Source organism: Plectropomus leopardus, chromosome 23 (assembly GCF_008729295.1).
Source record: "Plectropomus leopardus isolate mb chromosome 23, YSFRI_Pleo_2.0, whole genome shotgun sequence".
In the NCBI taxonomy this organism is placed as follows: Eukaryota; Metazoa; Chordata; class Actinopteri; order Perciformes; family Serranidae; genus Plectropomus; species Plectropomus leopardus.
In genome coordinates this window covers 18,596,843-18,610,656 of record NC_056485.1, presented here as the reverse complement: position 1 = coordinate 18,610,656, position 13,814 = coordinate 18,596,843, and positions in this window count along the sequence as shown.

The following is a 13,814-nucleotide window of genomic DNA, read 5'->3' as shown; positions in this document are numbered from 1 at the left end:
TACAAAGTCTCAAGGCTCCTTCTACCTGGCTTCTCTTTGTCCTGTTCACCTTGTCAATATGTCACTAAGCGAGCCTTTCATTTACGAAAGCCACGCTGATGGGCAGTCACGAGGAAACGCTGCTCAAAAAGCTTCAATGCCGTATTTTGAAGGAAAGGTTGCAATTTGCGTAATTGAGTCAGATTGATCAAATTCACAGCACTTTATACATTTTTCATCTCTGCAAAACAACAAACAAGGCAGCTCATGAATCATTTAATGACGAAATGGCCGCGCACAAAATGGATTTGTGATTTCCTTTTCATCTTTTTTTGGTCCCCTAAATGACAACTGAAGAATGGATAAATCTTAAGAGAAGAGGATAAGCCCAAAGACACTGGGAGAGTTTGAGCCTTTAAAACTTCTTAACATTAGTGTTCTGGTATCAGAGTTGGAGCTCAAATGAACTTGAACATGTTCAGATAAATTTCAACAATAATCCCCAATGAGAAGTCAGGGTGTTACACTGGAAGCTGGAACGATGCAAAAGGATTTACAAGAACTCAGACGTGTCTGTGTTTGTTTAGATGAATGCAGAATGTATTATTGAGTCTGTCTCGCATGTTTTCATGCTTAAATCTGCAGTGGGGTGGTAGTGGTAGATAAAATGTAAAATGTATTTATTATTCTGATATTCTTTTTTTGGGGCTAAAATAGGGTTATAAAGTCAATAATGAGAACTCAACTTATCGACCAAAACATATAATGTATAACTTTACTTAAGGATGTAGCTTCATTCGTGGGGCGCTAATTCTTAGGATGTCATTCGGACGGTTCCATTAGGGCATGTTGGCCCGCAAATGACCTTTTATGCAGGTCACCCGCCAGGTAACCGCTGATACACAGCCCAGTGCAGCACTGGTTTGTAGCAGAATGTAAACAGGCCCTGTCAGGGCCGTCGATTTAGAGGGGAAATATTAGGTGGCTGCATCAGTAGGAAGTAAGACGCTATTGTCTCGAGGCATCTCAACCTGTGCAATTAGACAGACAAAGATGCTGTTGTGTACGTGGGCACCATAAATACTGTTAAATGCCTTTAGGACTTGTGGTAGTCTTGGGAACACATAGATAAGAAGTAAAGCAGGATAGTAATGAGTGGAGCTGCAACTTGATGGGGGAGAAAGAGAGACATAAAACAGAAAACGATCAATTCTGCAAATTTCACTTCAATCAGGCCCCAACTTATCTCAAAGATATTGATTGTTTTTCCGCTGTGTTTCTTTGCCACAGCAATGTTTGCAGTCTCTTATTTCTATTTGTCCGTGGAAACAATCACTTATCCGACTTCCCCCTTCAGGAAAACCTGAATAAATAAAGTATTGTCATGCTGGAGTGATTCTGTTCAGTTGCTCTCTCTCAAAGGGAACCACTGCACTTCGCCACCCACCACTGCCAATGTTAAACACTGACTTAAATTGTGTTGTAACCTGAGGGGGGAATGTGCCCTGTTGCTATCCTCAAAAACTTTTCACATTAATGCTATTGACCTCAAATCTTCTTAGGGGGTACAGTAGGCCTCTAAATCCACACACACACCACAATCTCAGCAGATTGATGTGGCTCTGGAGTGAGTAACTCCATTGATTTCATTTCACGGGGCATTCGATTCAGTAGATCATAGCACCTACAACAAGATTGGGTTGGCATGGATTTTCTCCATCAGGTCAAAGAGGCTTAGACCATAATTGTTTTTTATTACTTTTTGGCTCTTAAAACATACCCATGTATCATATTTCTGACTACTGCTCGATATCACACACACATCAACTGACACAGGTCATTTTTTTCCCTCTCAATTCTTTCGCTGCTGTCTTATATTGAGAAACTCTTTATTTGATTAGCCATGAACCTTAAATGTACAGACTGCAGTGGAGGTGACCGCTGAAATGTTATTTTTTTTCATGGCTTTTGTTTAGCCGAGGCAGACATTATGGGTGAATTGAAGACCTTATGGCTTCTAAGCATTCGGTGAAAGCTTTTTACTGGACTGAAAGACCACATTGGGTGATCATCAGTCATTAAACTCATGAGTCTTTTACCTCTCTGCCTTCTGCCCTCCATAACCCCAAAGTCAGGAAAAAGTCATGTGCACCACTAACACGTTCTCATCCAAAGTTGTCACATACTGACACTTTCTTAATGGACTTCTGCGTCTACATATTACATTCTGGGTATACATCTGTGTTGGCTGTTGACATACTGGGATGCCGCTACCGTGATCTCAACAAAAGCTTAGCCTTAGGCAGCATTGGCCCTAGTTTCCATGCTGTTTCTCACATTGTTGGCACTAGTCTGGCCTCGTTGGCCCTTTTTTTATGGATATCGGTATATTTTATATCGGTATGTTAAATTTGTGGCAGAGCCAAGCGGTGAGAGAAATCACTGTGATTGGCCATCCAGCTAAGTGAACCAGAAGAGAACCAGAAGGGTGGAGACTAAACAAACAAAGTGTGAGATCAAAATAAATTTGCTGTGTAAGCTACAAATATTTTTTAGCCATTGAGCTCTTTATCAGAAACAGTTTGAAATTGTTTGTTTTTGTTAGTTAGTGCAAGGTAAATATCATTTGTTCTTGAAACACTGGATTGTGTTGTTCATTTGCTAACTAGCTATCTAGCGTGAAAACGGTCTTTTAATCTCCCTTTTTTTAAAGACACTTGTAGATGCCTGCCTTCTGCTGGTATGGAGAGTTATTCCCTCTAACACAGGTGCAGGACAGACATGCTAGCTGGTAGTTATTTGTAATCCTTGTGATGTGTTGATGTGCATCATTTTGGCGAAGGTACAGGCAATGTGAGGCCCTGCAATAGATCTAATCTCACCTTTCCTAAACCTTCTTGTTTTTATTATCTGACCACTCAGACCAAACATTTATGCCAACATCTGTGCTTGTCTGTAAATACATTTTGCCTCTGCACATGTAACTGCCATTCTGTTGCGCACACATAAGCATTCACGCAGTGGTCTCATCAGGTTTACGAACAGATTCTGGCCAATAGCTGCGCATCTCTCCCTCCATGATTAGCTGTGGATACGTCCAGAGACCGCCTCTTGCAGGAGCAGAGTTCTGGCCCTGCCTCGACTGCCAATTATCACCAAAGCAGAGGGCTAATTAAAGTTTGATTAAGTTCAGAGTGTTCTTGAGGATATGCAGAGAGGGGGATCGGGAGGGGTCCCACCCAAGATCACACGGTGTCTGTCAGAGGCAGGCGCTGTGAAATTGGATTGTTGGCCGTTATCAACCTTTGACCTCGAGTACCCAGGCGCTTGGCGAATTTAGCAGCTGGGAAAAAGAAAACTCACTCAAGGGAAAGAAAAATAGTGCCACTGGATGTCCATTGCGGGCAAGAAAAGCGAGATGCGCCGTCACAAGAGAGCTGTTTACTAATGAGGTCAAAGAGGGATTGGATATATAGAGGGAGATTCTTGAGATTGTTGTGTGAGAAATAAGCAAGGAGATAAAAAATGAACCTACACAGTCCACATTTGTACAGACGACAGTGAGATCTTTAAAAGTTCTATTTGTGAGTTTTTCCAAAGCTTCCCCACTGAGGAAGGATTGTGCTGTGTAGGAAGCGACGTCCCTTAGGGAGCTGAGTTGCAAGTATGGAACGGGGACATATTGCCCCCTTAAGGGGAACAACAGCCCTGCTCGTTCAATGGTCGGCAGCGAGGTACACCAGTACAATCCGCCCAAACCGTCCCCCTTATGCTACCTTCTTAGTGAACTTGACATACCCCATGCTGACAAAGGGGGGGTACATTACTAATTCATGACATGCACTCGCATATTAATGGCGCACCTTTTCGTGGCAAGCAAACATATGCACGAGGCGGCTCCGGGTTGTATTTTTAAAACAGGAAGAAGGTGAGGGCAGTCAGGTGGAAGAGCGGAAGACGACGGATGGCGGTGAGGCAGGAGAAAACACTCTGGCAGAGAGAATTCTGGGTGACTTGTGCAGATTTCACTCTGCGAGTAAGCAAAGGTAATTATGATAATGGACATTAATGGCTTTATAAGTAAGCACTAATGGCCACGGAGATTGAGAGTGTATATAGTACAGCACCTGACCTTCATATTCCTCTGTGAATTCAATCTAACTCAAACCGTGCGGCTGAATTAGAGGAGCAAAGTCTTGGGCTGCTTGGCACAGGGTATTGTGTTGAGATCCTTTAGCCTGAATCTTTTAAGCTTTGTCTCACCGGCTCGAAAGCTCGGCTGCAGAGGAAAAAAACACATTGTTTCAGCTCCACATTTCCACCTGCTCTCATCTGACTGACTCATGCTTTTTCCCTGTTTTAGAAGATTAGCTTTCTCTCTCCCCAGAACTCCTCCCTTTCCTTCTTTCTATATTTCTCAGAAAAAAAAATCCAGCTTCAGCACTTCTAAAGCTGATTCCTCCCCCTCCACCTTTCTCCTCTCATCTCGCTACTCCACTCTTGGCTGGGGGTTAAGGGATGAAGGGCTGTCTGATCGGGTGTCTGCACATCAACATGAGCACCGGGCTTTCTTCTTTCTCCGCAGACTTGGATCATCTATTTTCTTCTTCTTTCCCCAGTAAAATGTTGGCCATCTCCACATTTCCTCCTCAGGTTTAATGATTTTAGATATCACCCCCCCCCCCTGCGTCCCCCTGCACCTCCACAGTACTTGTCGGCTCTGCTCAGTTTTTTTGTGTTTCTGCGTTGTACTGGCACCCCCATTTATCAATGTCAATCACCGGTTTTAAAACTCAACGGGCTCGCACACATTGATTACCGCTGAATAAAGAATAAAGCATGATGCAAATTTCAGATCAAGGTCGATAATGGAATAATAAGTGCAAACCGCGACCTCTTAATGAATGCGTTGATATTGCCCTCTGCCCATCTAGTTAGAGGGAACACAAGGGCCGAGGGAGGGAAGTCGTTTTGTTGTCAGTGACCTTTTTTATTACGTTCATTAACACCTCACAAACCCAAGCCTTGTGGTCAGAGCATGCAGTTGTCGTCATACTGGAGGAAAGAATATCGAAATGAAAATTGAGTGAAGTACCAAGAGACTCCCAGGCCTATTAAATATGCAAATAGCAGTATCAAGAGCAGCGTGTTGAAGTAATTGATTGTTTAACCAGTTGTTGATGGTGTCAGATGAAGAACTTGAATTCCTCAGGATGTCCATGACACAGTAAACCTTTTTACTGCCTGTTCAAGGTGGGATTATAGCACTGTAATGCAGCCTCACTGTTGCGTATAAAAAGTACACAGAAATTTTGAAAACCTAAATAAATTTGAAGTGTTAATGTTACATGTATGACCCACAGCAGGAGATTTTAAAAACAGTCTGTATTTGTTAGCAGCTAACTCAAAGAAGATCAGCGGTTGTAAATGTCCACAGTAGAAAGCAGCGTGGAGACCAAAATTTTGTGTTGGTTACTTCTTCTTTTTTTTAATTTCTCATTTCTCTTTCTGAAGTCTCTCTTTCAAATTTGGTGCAGACTTATTTGGAACGATGTCTTAGACCTGCTTAGGTGGAGATGGATGGTACTTTGTGGTGATTTGTTATTGCATCTCGCCAGTAAAGGGGCTAAAATTAGTGCATTTATCCAAGTGCAGTATTACCATCACTGCTGATCAGAGCCAATAAATACCTGTAACTACTGCAGAGTTATTTGAGCTGGGTGTGAATGCCGATTGTAACCTGTAACATTACATACAAAAGCCAGATGTTAGCAGGTGTTAGTGGGTACTAGAGCGTAACGCTGTTGTGTTAAACATTGTGCCTCTTTTGATTCTGTAATGCTGGCATGCTATCTAAAATCACACACTGGAACATCATGATGCCACTCTTGTCTGGTTCTGTGTAAAATTGTAAAGCAGGCATAAAGAAGGGACTTAGTAGTGGCCCTATAGCACAATCTCTGTGGAAAAAAGGGCTTGTGAACAAAAAGAGAATTCAGAGCAGCATCTAACATGAAGATTTACAGCCTCCATATTAACTTGTCCCTTTAGCCTTCTCCATTTTGGTTACACAAATCATCCTTTTCAGAAAAGAAAGGGAAAAAGTAATTTCGGACACAGGCTTAGTGAAAAAAACATGATGAGAGAATTCCAATTTACCTGATACTCATTCTTCTTTTTCCCCCTGAAAACAGAAGCTATTATGGCAGGAAGGCTGTCATGCAGAAAATAAGTGTGTCTATGTAATTATACGCATAAGCCCCCTCGCTAAAAACCACACTGATCCAGCCACAAAAAGGATTCAAGTTTCAGAACTGCTACGGTTACACAGAATTATCTCTGCCATGTAGTTTGAGTTTTGATATTCTGACAGGGATACATTTTCTATACTCTGCCTCGCATGCAATGCAACACATGCTCTTAATACAGTCAGAGTGGGCAGTAGATGAACAGTTAACTGTCCATTTTCTTCATTCCCGTCTTCAGATAAAGCCAATGTGGCCCAGTGTGTGCAGCCTGAGTGGCCTTTTTACTGCAAGCACACTCAAGTCTTTGGTTTTATAATTCTTAGCAATGCAGGGCTTTCACTCTCACCGTGTCACAGAAAACAGGGGTGAATAGCGTGGGTATGAGCTTCTTTCCTTTTATATAATAAAGAAAAAGGCAATTGGACACATTTGCACTTGCACATCTCCTTGCTTTTGGATAACTCATCCTCAAAAAAGAAAGACTATTAATATCCGTACTTCCACCCAGAGCTGAAGATTTAACTCGAGACTGTTAAGTCCCTGTCTACATGTATACAGATATGTTCAACACAAATATTTTCCTCCACATCTTGGCTTCTTGTCCACATTCAAATGGACTTTTAGGTCACTAAAATGCCTTCTAAGGTGCAGTTTATTCAAAACTCCTTTTGCTGTTGGTCTGTGTGGATATCTGTGTGGACATGTCAGGAACAATGATGTAATCTCCTTAGTTTGTGCAAACTTTAACTGTTTTTGCTCTACCTCAGCATCTGCAGTTTAAAGTCCGCCGGAAACGACTGTATCAGACCCGGTCAAATCAGCAGATGAAAATTAAGAGAGTGGGATTGTTGTAGAGTGTAAGGAAAACTTAAATGTCCAGAGCATCACTTGAATCTTTACATAATGTTCTGGAAATGCTCCCTTGTCCTTATATCGAAGGGTAATAAAGGTGATAAGATCTCCAATCGGTGTTTTTAAAAAAAATAAATGTTAGCCTGTACACTTTACTACCTTTGCAACAAGAGGAGACTGGATAACTGACTAACTTTTCTGCATTGATACAAATTCAATTAACTTGACTTGCTTAACCTTTTGGCTTCCTCTATTTGCTTTCCTACCTGAGACACCACAGTGAGCACGCTGTTTTGTTGATGATTAATCATCAAGGTGAGAATGAAAAAAAAAAAAAATTACCAACTGTTAAACAACCTTGTTAACAGCAAAAGATGCCCCTTTCAGCACAATTCCTCTCTGATAATGAAATATAAAATAGTGCTTACTGTACATACGCACAGGCCAACACACACCCTCATAAATATGCACACACACACACACACACACACAAACACAAACACCGAATGCAGTATAATGAATAATCACAAAGTCATAATTACCTTCTAACAACCTTTTTCTCACTACAGTGCATCTTTGTGATTGAAGTCCACCCACATTGAGTTAATTGCATTTATTCCCCGATGCTGCAAATATGCAATTAAAATGCAGGCATTACACACAGCCCTGCAAAATCATCAATACGGTACACAGTTAAAAATAGGGCCGGTGTTTGCCTCTTGAGTGCAACCTAAAATTTGTTTCTGGGGAAGTGAGGGCAGTGGAAGATGTGTGCGCCTCTTCATTTGTTTTATTCTGCGTTGCTGTCAGCTTATTTCAATGGGAAACAATTTTTAATTATTATTGTAATGTAAAACCTGCCTAACAAAACATTACAAGTAGTTCTTTCTGGTTGCTAAAAGTAGAAAAACATGACCTTTTTGAAAATTGACTCATCCAGATGACTGTTGACTGTAGCTGCTAGTATTACATCAGTTCATGTTTTATTTGCCATCTAATAGATCGTATCAACTGTTTGCTTCTTTATATTTAACTCAAGAGGGTTTCTGCAGGTTAAACTTAAGTGGCCACATTCATTCTTCATTCTGTTCGACTGTTAAACAAGACTGCGGGCTCTCGGGAGGCCAATTCAAGTGCAATCACGGCAAGGAACCTAAAAAACTGTGTTTTAAAACTGCACAAAAGCTGCTGCCATTTAAGTGCAACCAAAAAGACATACTGTAACTGTACGTGTCTATTATATATTATGTGCGAATATTTTGTGTCTTTCGGGTCTGTGTGATCCAAAGGATTCTTGTGATGCAATTTTAGAGAAATCTGACAACATTTCAAGTTTAATTTTATTCAGCTGTTCACAATCCTTTATGTGAATACCCCTTAAAGGGAAACTCTACTGATTTTACACATCAAAGTCCACAGTTTACATGTCTTGGGGAGGATCGCATGTGTGAAAAAAAATGTTGTACAAAGTCTTTTTTTGGCTCCAGAAGGAGCTGATAAATTGAGAGAAATCTAATAAATTGCCTTGGTTGGGGCTGAAGACTGCAAGTTTTAAAATGGAAACAGTCTGGGGGTGTGGAGTGAGACAGAAGTGAGCTTAGCAGACCTCTGAGGTCAAGCAGACCTCTGCTCGAGGGAAGCAACTGAAGGCGGCATTAGCTGCTACCAGCATAACACACCAGAGAAATTAGGTGCTCATGGTGCAGTAAGCAAGGTTTTGTTTTTATTCTGAAAAAGTCAATGACTTATGAAAATGAATATTCCAATAATAGTCCTGTTTACATTCAGCTGTGCAGACTCAAAATAATGTGCCCTAATGTGCTGCTTATCACATTAAAAATATGAAGGTGTAGAACAGCTGGAGCTGCTTTTCATCTTGCTTTTTTGCATCAAAATAGGATTTTTTTTTTAAAGTTTCCCACCAGTGATGGACTTGTTAGACTCTCTCTTTCTTTACTTGAGCTTCTTAAAAAGGTCAGTGTGGCAATATTTGGACCTGTCCAAAAACCTGTTGATATCCAAGTGTTTCATAAAGTTTAAACACAGGTGTGTTTGTTGGATTTTCTCTTGCTTGCATCTCTTACCTACAGCTTTACAAACTGTAAACTGTAAACCTGGCAAGGTGGTTTGTGTACAGCGTATCCATGACAACTCACAGAGACACCAATACAGACGAAAGGCTGCGTGTCACAAACTGCAGTAAAAACCCCAGTTGAGACTCAGATTCTGAATTGACTGTATACATTCCCAAATAATGCTCCTAAATTGGCATAACTCACATGGCGTTATGAATAATTGGAAAAAGCAAACTCCTTAGCAAAATTAATAATAGAGGGATGCTGGTGTGCAGTTAGACACAATCATTGTGGGCAGGGGTGGCACCAGCCAAAAGACCTGCAAAAGAGCATATTTTGCTAACTCAAAATATGTTTTTTTCTTTACCCATTTTATCCAGATATCCAGCCCATTTTCATAATGTTTTCATAAAATACTGTTGCTTTGCCCTAAGTTCACATAGCCAAAAAAAAATGGTTAAATTTTGTTCTAAATTTTGATGAAACCAATTTTTCACAAAAATTGGAGAAATTTAGCAACAAAAAAATACGATTCTCTGCAGTAGATGTTTTCAAACCCAGCATTCATCTAGCAACTCCCTGTTTCATGTAGTTATTCCTTACTCTTTGTGAAGGAACACAAATACGACTTGAAATCAGTGACTGAAAAGCAGTTCATCCATTATGGCTACATCTGAATATTTTGCTTTATGGGAAACCATTATCCACACTGTTTACATAATTGCAAGGACAAATTCCTCTGAGAGACACACACACAGAGAGAGAGAGAGAGAGAGAGAGAGAGAGAGAGAGAGAGAGAGATGGAGGTCTAAGTATAAGTCATCATCTCTTCTCATGAAACATACTGAGTGTTTATATCGATCAGAGCGAGCCCGAGGGCCTGAACATGTGTGTGCGTACCTGCTGGAGGCTGACATTTAAGAGGATTTTGTGCATGTCGGTAAAGTGTGTGTACATTCTGTACTGTATGTGAGAGAGCAAGTACAGTAGACACGTCGAGCGCAGAGGCAGAAATTCTTAATAATGCAGCTCGTCGAGCAGGTTGGCCCCTTCTCCATTTGCTCAGGCAGGTTGGGAGAAATGCTGATGATGCAATGTGCTGACCCAAATACACTACCTGCTCCCAGCAGGCTGCGCCAGCTGGGGCAATCTCTGTCTCTCTTTCTCACTCCGTCTCTTTCATAAACCCTTACCCCTCCTTTCATTCCTCCCTCTGATGGCTGAAAAAAGAGCGCTCAATTGTACAAGTCCTTTCCTTATTGTGCTGCTTTTGCCCTTTCCCTCTCTACTTAATAGTGCCTCTCCATGTTCAACATGATCACACTCACAAGCCTTGAATGTCTTCCGTCTGGTTTCATTTTTCCTCACAATGCCCTCCATAGCCTGGTCTGACAAATGCCTATTGTGTTAGCGAGGGAATCAAAAGCGAAGATGCTCACTCGTGTAGTGCAAAAGCGCCGGAGACATAAAGGCTGATGAAACCGCTCACCACTCGCTGTCAGGGGGGGAAAATTGCGCAGAAAATGTATCACAGATGAAATAAGAGAAGCCTTTTGATCAGCTGCACAAGATAATGCCGACCAACACGCTGCCCGCCCGTGCTCTCACTACAAACACACCAGATGACCAATTTCTCGCTCGTTGCCCCCACTATACAAGCAGATCACAAAAAGCCACTACAAAACACTCTTTAACATCACTACTGGGAGCCCCGGGGAGCAGCTGCATGTAACTAAAGCTGTATCGTCATGTTCACAGACAATATAAAACCTGCAGGGTCAGAAGACATGACAGCCATTGTACCAGTGGTTGTGAAACTAACAGAGGCAGACTGTGACCAGGAGGTCTTTTTTTAACAGTCTCCTTACTGAGTAGCATAAGTGTGGGCAGAAAGAGAGCAGTTTTTAAGGCAAGTTTGAGACTAGTGAATCCAGACAAGCCCAAATAGCGATGGAAGAAATATTCAGATCCTTTACTTCTGTGAAAGTATTAATACCACCCTGTGAAAATACTCTGTTGCAAGTAAAAGTCTGGCACTGAACATAGTACATAGTACGATGAGGAAAATGTACTTATGTTATTAAAAGTAAAAGTATCAAATGTGGAAAAATCTTTTTTTTTTGGCTTGATTCCCCACTTAATTAAAATGCAAAAGGACTAAAAAAATACTTCCTTTATTGTAGCATACCCATGATGTTGCCCGTAAAGAAAAAAAGTATCACTTAGTGCCACAGCTCATAAATATGAAATCTTTCTCTTGAAATCCGTCCTTTAGCAAGGGGATGAACCCGTGACCCCCTCGGTCAGCTGGGAGGTACCTCTGCGCCCCTTACACACGACTTAACCTCATAACTCTCCATCACACATCCACCACTGCGCCCACGCCTATTCCCCCACCTACCTGCTCCAAAAGAGGGAGGCCCATTTGGAGCCTGGGGCTGGAGTGGATCCATCACCCTTCCCCGTGTAGGATGAGGGATGAGCGGCCGTGCATCACCCTAATGGTCTAAGCCGTCAGGGGTGGGATGAGCCGGGTCTCCCCCCGCTGCCCTGGCTAAGTGCTCGGGGAGGTGATGGAGGACCATTCTGTGCAAATGCATGACATGGTTAATGCTCTGCACCACATCAGAGACCTGCCATCAGTCTCCACCTGGCTGACAGACAGGCAGAGATGGGGAAGAGTTGTCTTATCAAATCTGAGGCGATTACACCACTCTCACCTTCATCGACATCTTAAAGACTTCTCACTGGAGGACTTTTCGGAAGTTAGCTGGATCGATCACAGGCAGTGCCCAGGTTCTACTCTGAACCCAAAGTCTTATTGCATTAAAATGTGAAATTTCATGGGTTGTTGGAAAAGTGCTACTCAAAATTGTGGTCGGTTTGTGCATTTAAATATGAGTTCAAAGTGCTGCAACTAAAGATTACGTTCAGTATCTAGTTTTTGTTTTTATTTTTTATTCTATTTTTTTATTATTATTTATTTTTTAGTGGAAGATAATCCGTTTTTAAAAACATGGAAACAAAGCAAATATTACTTAACATTAGCAACATTATCTACCACAGTAACAAGAAAGTTTCTCTCAACAAGATTTTTTTTGAAACAGGTATAAGTACTTTCAAAGAACCACAGATATCCTAAAATTTGTGCGGCCAGTACATCTGTTGATAAACAATAGAAGATTTAAAAATTATTTTTTCAATATGAAGGAAAGTATGGAAAAAATGGCAAATGCTAGTGCCATTAGAGTAAACTTTATGTTCAAGAATTAACCAGTACAGCTACACAGAATATGCTACCAAACGACAAAACAGCTTAAAAAAGGGTAAAAACAGCCCCATTTCACAAAAAATAATCATATAATATTGCCTTGATTTAAGATATTTAATCTGACTCAGACTTCACTTTTTGAATTGTGAGAAATCTGCATTGTAGGTGGACAGTTCTTTCCAAATCTATGGTGTGACAAAAGAAAGCATGTTTGCATGATGAAATACACACAGCCAGCCTCAATTTATTATTCAAAAGTGTGTTAATATTTAAGTGATTTCTAAGACAGCTTGTCATGGTGGTTCTTAAAATAACACATGACAAACTAAGTATTCTCTTTTAAGCAGAAACTTGCAGGAGTTTGACTTTTGTTTGTCAGCGGTGGCTTTTACTGCAGTCTCACGTTCTGCTAAAATCATCCCTGTCTTTCTATGACTACTAAAAACTATCACAATGTAGCACATCTATTATAGCACATTTCCATGTTATACTGGTTTGCCTGTTTACTGGCTGGACATTTTCCCAGCAGGTGAGGTTTGATATCAAATGATATTTGATATTTGATACCCTTTAAAACCTGAGCAAAATGGCTTGGTTTCTTCTTCTTGGCAAGAGAAGGCGATGAGCATAGAAAGGAGAATGGACCCCCAAAAAACTAGAAATTAGTAAGAAGTAAAGGGAAATCACCTGAAAATTAGTTTAAAAAAAGGGCAAACAACTTGAAAACAGTGTTAAATATGTGATTATGATAATCATTTTTTAAAAAATCCCTGGCTTTATTTTTAGCTAGACATTTTCAATTTCTAAATCTATTAATTTCATTCAATTTCTTACCATAAGGTTACTTAATTTTTTTAGTAAACTTAAAAATCTTCCTCAAACATCCAAAATCCAATTCAAAATATCAATTGTCCAAATTGGGAGTGTGGGAGGAAACCAGATCATCTGGAGAGAACCCACATCGACAGAGTCAAACTGTGTGACCCTTTCTGCACCCCTCCCCCACCTGCAACTGTATTTGCGGTGGTTTATGGGATTAGTACAAGTATAACAATGGCAGCAAGTAAACCTGCTGCGAAAGCCAGGACCTGGAGCACATCTTTCCACAAACTGCGGGTGGAAGACTTGTTTGCAGCCTGAGCAGACAGCTCTTTGATGTGGGTCTGCAAAGACTGGATGATGGCTGCAGCTACAGCTGGATCCTGCAGTAATATCAGAGGCTCCAACAGCCTCTTACTGCTGAACTTCTTCTGCAGGTCTCTCACCACAGCATTGCAGACTTTCTTTGTGGCCTTGATATCCGGGCAGAAGTCCTTGATATCCGCAAGTCCTTCCATAGTCTGATTGATCAGTTTCTTTGTGTGGAAGACCCAATCTTCCTGGCTGCGG